General features: G+C 38.7%; 1 protein-coding gene and 1 pseudogene across 3 annotated transcripts in view; one reads left to right on the top strand and one right to left on the bottom strand.

The window, feature by feature from the left end:
* Positions 1 to 7,912, bottom strand: part of Aopep (aminopeptidase O (putative)) — a 418,900-nt gene extending 410,988 nt beyond the window's left edge. For 2 of the 3 annotated variants that reach the window (XM_087204971.1, XM_021259373.2), the window contains exon 1: positions 7,798 to 7,912. The gene's annotated coding sequence lies outside the window, so the exon portion shown is untranslated. The remainder of the gene's footprint in view (positions 1 to 7,797) is intronic. The other variant, XM_087204960.1, reaches the window with a different exon arrangement.
* Positions 163 to 2,240, top strand: LOC101709364 (putative G protein-coupled receptor 160; annotated as a pseudogene).
* Positions 7,913 to 8,733: the final 821 nt, after the last annotated feature.

Below are 8,733 nucleotides of genomic sequence, written 5' to 3' on the forward strand. Positions count from 1 at the left end.
GGGATCCTGTTTCTGGGTTGGCAGACAGGAGAGGCTGGTGTGGACTTGCCAGCCTCAGGCTCACACTGACTGAGGGTAGCTGGTCTCCACACCTGGCCTTGAATGATCTCTCAAAGGAGCTCAGAGCTTATTTATTTATTTATAAGAGGTGCCTATGTAGTTATTTGTTTAATAAGTAAATAAAAGATAAGACTCCTATATGACTTTTATTTCCATGTTTTTAGGAGTCAGAAGAATAGAAACATGAAAAACATTCCACGTGAATGGACTGAGAGAAAGCATATTCGATCTACACTCAGATATAGAGCTGATAGAGCACAACATAATATTTCACCCAAGCACAAACCCAATGACTTGGCTTTGAGAAAACCCCAGCAAGGTTCTGTTGGTGGGCCCCCTCAGAAAGGAGTGAGCCCCACCAACCAGGCAGTCGCCCTGCAGGAGGACTCCTATGGCACAAGTTTATACAAGTGAAAGTCACCAAACTGACCACCAGTAACACTGTTGTCTTCCAAAAACCCAATGATTTCATAGTAGACACAGAAAATGCTATTTGTCTCAATGTCTCTGGAGAGACATTACTCCTAAGAAACTATGGAATTCAATTTGGTTGAGGCCTTTCAAAAGCCACCAACCTGGAGCTCCAGCTGGTGGTTTCTGCTGGTGGACTCCGGAGGAAGTTGCAGCCTGGAGCCCTGTGAGGAGCGCCAGCAACTCAACTTCCAGAAATAACCCACACCAGCAAAGGATAGCTTTACATAGCATTTTGGCATAGCAAAATGTGACATAATTGAACAGTGACATAATTGAAGGCAGCAAAATCAAAATAAAATAGGATCATTGGTTAGGAAGACTGGAGAGACTCATCTGGTCACTCCATCTAGGCCTCCTCCAAGCAACACCACTTGGCAGTCGTCAGATTGGCAGCTATGCTTCTGTGTCCTGTACCACGAACCTGTGATGGAACTTTTTCAGATAAGGTCAAGTTAAACTATAGTATGTGAACGGAAAATAAAGTGAAGCAGTGTATTATCATGTATTTTTCAGCCGGTCTTCTTGAAATTTATAAATATGATATCTTTTTCTTCAGACAGCTGCTCATTTCAGAACCAGTTACCTCAAACAAATCAGCCTCTAGATGCTACTTTTCTGTTGTTCTTGATCGTACTTGGAAAAATATTACTAAATATCCTCACACTAGGAATGAGAAGAAAAAAACAGCTATCAAAATTTTATGGAATGTTTTTGTGTTTCATTAGCATTTGTTGATTTTTTATTTTTGGTAAACATTTCCATTATGTTCTATTTCAGGGATTTTGTACTTTTAGGTATTAGGTTTACTAAATACCATATCTGTCTCTTTGTGCAAATTATTTCCTTTACTTATGGCTTTTTGCATTATCCAGTCTTCTTAATATCTTGTATAGATTATTGCCTGAATTTCTCTAAACTCACCAAGCTATCATCTAAATGTCAGAAGGCATTTTATTTCTTTGCAGCAATTTTGATTTGGATTTCAGTCCTTGCTTATGTTTTGGGAGAACCAGGTATCTACCAAAGCCTGAAGGCACAGAATATTTCTTACCAATGTCCTCTCTATGTCAGCATTCAGAGTTACTGCCTGTCACTTTCCATGATGATAATTTTATTTATGACTTTTATAACCTCTTGGTCAGAAGTTATTATCTTGGTACAGGCTATTCAAATAACTTCCTATATGAATGAGCCTATCTTGTATTTTCCTTCTTCATCCCTCCCTAGTTACATTGTAAACTCTAAAAGAATACTCTTGCCCAACCTCATTGTTTGTTTTCTTGGTACCTGGTTACCACTTGTACTGCTTCAGGTATTCATTCTTTTACTTAAAGTACAGATTCCTGCATGTGTTGAGTTGAACATTCCCTGGTTGTACTTTGTCAATAGTTTTCTCATTGCCACCATTTGTTGGTTTAATTGTCACAAGCTTTATTTAAGAAATACCTCAATACCCATAGATCCATTTGTCAACTGGAAATGCTGCTTCATTCCACTTATAATGCATAATTTTGGACAAATTGAAAAGCCTATATCAATAATAATTTGTTAATATATTACCGTCTTAAAAACTAAACCAATGACAATAAAATCATAATCTTAGAAACAGGAAAGAATGGTGACTCAGGACATACCAAAAAGTGGCACTAAACTGAAGCTCTTTTTCCCCTCTAACCATTTATACTTTTCCACCATACTTTTGGGGTTATGATATAGTTTATTAAATGTTTTCTTTTAAAAACAAGAAGTTCTTATGCCTATTCAGGACTACCGTATAAATAAATTTGTTATTAATACAAAAGTGAAATAAATTAACATTTGATATTTTTATTGCCCAAAAATCTGGATACAAAATGTTATATAAATCTGAGATTTCACCAACTTTAAAATATGAATTTAAACATCTTATCATATTTAAAAAATAAAAACCATTTTCTAAAAAAAAAGTCACTAACCTGGCCTGGGGTTGAAGCTCAGTGGTAGAGCACTTGCCTAGCATGTACAAGGCCCTGGGTTTCCAGTACCACAGCAAAATGTTAGTACCATAATAAAATAAAAACTAAGAAAAGACTTTTCTAAAAGGATAGATAGGGAATGTATCTTAGCATTCCCTGGGTTCAATAATCAGTACCACCAAAAAAAAAAAAGACAGTGGTCTTTTCTAATTCCTTCACTACCCATAACAACAATTGCAACACTTATTTAAAATACAAACACTTCCAGGACTGACAAACTCTAATCTCTTGTCTCCTGACAAAAGAATAGCACTGGCTAGATGCTTATATTATTTGAGAGTCTGATTTCCAGTATCATGGAAATTGATTAGAAAAATTAAGTAGAGACTCTCAGAAGCCAGGAGCAGAAACACATGGGGCCCAAATATGGGAAGCCTGCAGAATTCTCTCTTCATTCTTTCTTCTCCCATCTCTTTTGTTTTCAAGCATTTCTGCTTTACTCTTTTATTTTTTCTTAGATTTACATTCTCTGAACCTTTAGTCATGCAACAGGCAGAGATAGTCATCTCAGATTACCCAATTTTTTTATCTCCTCTTTCTAAGGATACCAGATCTCTTAATTTCAATTGTAAATTGCTGAGAGAAGGAACATGTTTAGGGCCACTTGGGGAGTCAGGTGATGGGTCATATGTTGGCTGCTGAGTATCCTTCCTTGGAAGGGGGTGGGGAAAGAGGTACTTCCCAAATATAATATTTTATTTCCACAAGAGTGAAAATACCCTATCCAGCAGATAAAACAAATTCCCGTGCTGATCATGCAAGATTTCTGGGTAATTGGTGGTATATCATATGCAATATGAGAATATTGTCTTAACAGTGAAGACAAAGATAAATCTTGGGAGCTCAATAGCCTTTCTGTCTCTTACGCTCTCCGGCACCCCTGGAAAAGCTTAATTAAAATCCACAGATTACCAGATGAGATTCCGCAAGTTAAATGCCTCTATATATCTTTGAATGTGTATAGCTGTGGCATTTGGTTAAGAATGACTATAACAAAATAACTTTAGTGAGGTTTCTTGCACTGAGCCCTATTTTACTACTGTTGCCAAAGAAACAGTGTGATTAATTACTTCTTAGAGATCCCTTGTGATTACAGTCAGGGCTCTTGGTATGTTCTTTCTCATGAACTTCAATTTCTTTGAAGTCATTAAAACCTAATTTGATGGGAAAATATTTTTTATCCTGAAGTATTAAAAGGATAGAATCAGCCAAGGAGAATCACAGCCATTCTCTCTTTCTGTATTTACCATTAGCCATTTTAGGGGAAAGAGCCCTAGAATCAAATTGTATGTAAGACAGCATGAGTCTTCCTCCTTGTTCTGCTCACAAGATTTACATAATTTTAGAAATCTCATAGGTCATTATTGCTAATGGAGTTATAGAGAACAGGAGGTTCACTGTGAAGTCTCACTGAAGAGGCTCTTGGGAACTGCTTTTAAAAACACACATACACGCACACAAATTAATGATTTCTTCCATAATGTCTCCTGTTTCCCACCAGTGTTTTTGGCTTTTATGCACAGAACCTGTTAGCACAGTTCTGGGGGTTTTTTGGTTTGTTTTGGGGGGGTTTTTTGGTACTGGGGATCGAACTTGGGACCTTGCTCTTGCGAGGCAGGTGCCGGAACCACTGAGCTAAATCGCCAGCCCAAGTTCTGTATTTTTTCTGGATGAATGAAAACCATTGATTGAAATGTACCCAGAAAAGGCCCAAGGCCAAAGCCGCCAGTGATTATGACATTCTTCTTTGAAGGGAAGTATAGTAATGTATTAGAAAGATAATACATATGTAAGAAGAATTTCAAACATGAAACAAGGTTTTCCTACACTAATAGTGAATGGATAAGAATAAGATTATAGAGCCAACTTTTTTTTGTTTTGTTTTGTTTTTTGTTTTTTTGGTACTGGGGATCGAACTTGGGACCTTGCGCTCGCGAGGCAGGCATCAGAACCACTGAGCTAAATCCCCAGCCCTACAGAACCAACTTTTTTTTTTGATACTGGGGATCGAACTCGGGTCTTTCTACTTGCAGGGTAGGCAGCAGAACCACTGAGCTAAATCCCCGGCCCTAGAACCAACTTTTGATGTGATGATTGTGATGGTTTGTTCTCACTGCTGTACTTACATGCGTGAAGGAGGAGTGGTCTTTTTTCTCCATCCCAGGAAGTCTTTATGTTCTACATTTTCACTCCCTGCTGTAGAAATGGCTTTTGTTTGGCAAACTGACTTATATAGCACTTGGAAATCAATTCTCTACCATCTAGGAAGGATCGTGGGTAATGGGATGGTGGGAGTGATAGTGGAAAGGAGTTATAGTTAGTCAAAGCAAGAAGAGGGGAATCTTATCTTACAGAAAGGTGGTTTGAGTGGTAGAAGGCTGGATTAGCCTGTGGAAGTGAGGGTTGAGGAGCATTTCAGGAAAGACGGCATAAACAGACAGATGCACAGAACATACAGGGAACTTAGGAAAAGAGGACCAAAGTAGGAAAGAGTTTGACACAAAGGAAGGGCTGGACTTTCCAGGGTCTTGAACCTTGTATAAAGATGTTGCTCTTATCTCCAAGAGACATGAGTTTTAAGCAAGGGAATGAGGCAATCAGCACAGGAGTAAGGCATTTTATCTTTATAAATTATAAAGATCTACCTTATATACCAGTTGTATAAAGTAAGTATATGTCAGCCTCCTGGAGATAGCTTGGAGGAACTTTAGCAACCCGTAATCTCCATCAGCTACTCCAAATAAGCATACATTTTTATAAGGCAAAGAGCAGTGTACTTACTGTAGGAAAATTCAACTTCTAGATGAAGTCTGTAAGCACTCCTTCTTAATATTCCTGAATCCAGAGCAGCTACAGGGTATGTATGTATGCATGTATTATTATTATTATTCCAGATGAAGAAATGGAAGCATAGAGAAATTAAGTAACTTACTCAAGTCTAAACAGCTGTTACATTTCAAAGTAAGGATTTGAACAGAAGTCTGCCTGGCTGGAATCAGAGTTCCTGGGGCAGATGAAGTTATTGCCCCCATTAGATCACCTTGGCCCACCCAAAAGGGCACCTGCAGACAGTCTCCTTACCCATCCACAAGCTTATGGTGTATCTCTGCCTTCCTTGGCCACTGGCATTCATTTGATCTGTGCACAAGGATCTTACCTCACAGAGCCAGCATTCAACAAGTGAGGACAAAAGCTTTCTCATTCCTCACCCAAGTGATTCGTGATGATTTCACGAAGTCTCTCATGGCATTCCCAGCCGGATGGAGCCTCAGTTGCCCACAGAGCTAAACTCATCATTAGCTTAATTAGCATTTCTTCTCTCTTTATTTTATATCCCGAAGTTTCCCTTAGTACTTCCTGACACCGATTTCTACATAAATTATTTCCACCTAAATTCTCATCTCAGAGTCTGCATTGGGGAAAACCCAAACTAAGCCAGCACTAAACCCATACAGTCTTGAGCCTTTCTTAATAGAGGTTTAAAAATGTCCAAAAATTCCCTATTATCATATCAATTTAATGATCATTTAATGGGCACATTTTACTGTACCAGTAGGTACAAAGGAGACACAATATCTTTTTGGTCCATTACTTTAGACAAAAAATGACAACTTCAAAGAAGGAAATAGGAATAGGTAACAAAGAGAAAAATGACAATTTTGTGTGTAGGTGGCCCTTTATAGAGGTTTGATAGAGCAATAGCACTTATTTCCTAATATATTATTCTTCCAGGATATTAAATGTCTCTGTCAGGGAAAATAATGTCTTGCCATTAAGAATTAGTAATATACACTTTTTGGATGACATTACCCTATTAATTCTAGTTCTACCTGAGTTGAACACAAATGCTGTTCAGTGTTAGGATGATTTATCAAGATATGAAGTGAAGACTTCCAAATCTCTAGCTACAGTCATAAATAATTTCAACATCTTTCATTTCACATTTTCAGTTTAAAAGGCTATAATATTGTCAGGCTCACCATGGTTGGACTTTATGCATCAAGTATATTTTGAGCACGAACTCTAATCTTTAAAAGCAAGATTCATTTCATGGTTTTTTTAAAAAAGTGTAAGTTCAATGATACAATACAGACTCCTACCTGAATCTTTCATAAGGTTTTCAAATCTGCTTTACTTTTCTAGGCATGGTGAGGATGGCTTTTGCTGTCCTAAGAGAATGCCAGGTGGCTCTCCTTGAACTGTGTTGCTATGGTTTAGATGTGGTCTGTTTCCACCAAAACTCATGTTGAAATTGAGTCCCCAATTTAACAGTATTGAAAGGTGTTATGGTTTATATCTAGATGTCCCCTAAGAGCCTCCTGTGCTCATAGGTTGGGATTTTGGAAGGTGATTGGATTACAGGGGCTAAGAGTTGACTTTGTGTTCAGAGGTGGGGCCTGGTCGGAAGAGATGAGTACTGGGCTTGTAGCTTGGGAAGAATAATCTCTTGATCTTGCCCTAATTACCATCTACTCCCTCATTACCATGCTGGGAGAAACCCTCCTCTGCCATGCCTATCTGCCATGCCAGCCTGCCTTAGAACCAGTCAACTACAAACTGAAACCTCTACAAACTGTAAGCCAAAATAAACCTCCTCCTTTAACTAATGGGTGTTGTGTATTTTGTTCCACCAACCAGAAAAGTGACTAATAAAAAAGGGAATCAACTTCTACATAAATTATTTCCATTTAATAATGGTTGTGGGGCTCCATCCTCCTACAGGGATTAATGCATAAGTGGGTTCTTGTGGGAGGAGGTTAGGTATCATGAGAACAGGTTATTATAACAGCAAGTATGGCTTCCTATGCTGTCTCTTGCTTCCTCTCTCATCTCTTTTTCCCTTCACTATGCTATAATGCAGTGAGAAACCTTCACCAGATGCCAACCAGATGCTGGTGTCTTGCTCTTGGGCTTCCCGGCCTCAAGAACTATGAGCCAAAACAAATTTCTTTCCTTTACAAGTTACCCAGACTGTGATCTTTTGTTATACCAACAGAAAACAGACTAAAACACATGCTAACTACCAGAAAGAAGTAGAGTTTACTTCACTGTTGATTGAAGACATATTGACTATTATGATCCTCGTTTCAATAAGTTCCCAAGCTATAATTAAAATGACATTATATAAACTCGGTCTGCATATGAACACATGGAAGTCCTGATTGTTCCAGCATATTGCCATATTTCTAGTGTGCTGCAGTACTAAGGGTTCTGAAGAGTGACATGTGAACTGGAAAGTGTAACTCACCAGAATTCTTTGACATAGCAGGTCTGAGGAACACTCATAAATGGAGAGAAGCTCTTTTCATCTCAAACAATTCCAAAATGCCAATTGTAAGGCAGTCTTTGGAATGTTGAACATCCTATAAGGAAACAAGTCACTTGTTAATCATACTGGAGAAGCTTTTCTGTAATCACTTTGTACTGTTGCTGAACTAGATATTCTAGGGTCAGGGAAAAAGTATAGAATGAAAACTGTAGTGGGACAAGGAACACAAAATCAGTGGCTCTGAACTAGTCTATCCATCCTCTTCTAGAATTCCCAAATCATTGCAGACAAAAGAGAGTGATGGGGGGGGCTTCCAGGCCACCATTCCACCACTTGCAGTGGAGAGGAAGGGGCTTCTGGGCCACCATTCCACCACTCCCAGTGCAGAGGAAGGGGATTCCAGGCTGCTGTACCACTGCTCCCAGCACAGAGGAGGTGAGCCACATGGGTATGAAAAGCACCCCTCCCACCCCTGGCGAAATGAGAAGACACATAAACAAGTCTCAAAACCAGACTTCCAGATTGCTTACATCAACCCCAAAGGGAAATGAGACAGAACACTCTGATACTCAACCACCTAGAATCCCTGAACTGGCAACAAAAGAGGATCTGGAAAAAATGAAATCAGAAATGATTTCTCAGATAACAGCAGAGACTGTCCTTGTAGTGCAAGACATGATTAATATATCTAGAGAGGAGCTGAGCAACATGATGGAATGCCAACATAGGAAACAAATTGAATCCATAAAACAGATGCAAACAGATTTCCAAGAGATGAGAAACTCCATTGAAAGTCTACAAAGCAGAATGAGCCAATGTGAGGACAGAATTTCAGATATAGAAGGTAAGATTCCAATTGACCAGGAAAAGAAAAAGTGCTTCAAAGTTGTAAGGGACCATGAGAAATCAATCCAG

Source organism: Heterocephalus glaber, unplaced genomic scaffold (assembly GCF_053883595.1).
Source record: "Heterocephalus glaber isolate CG9 unplaced genomic scaffold, H.glaber_assembly_v1.0 deba00000594, whole genome shotgun sequence".
Lineage (NCBI taxonomy): Eukaryota > Metazoa > Chordata > Mammalia > Rodentia > Bathyergidae > Heterocephalus > Heterocephalus glaber.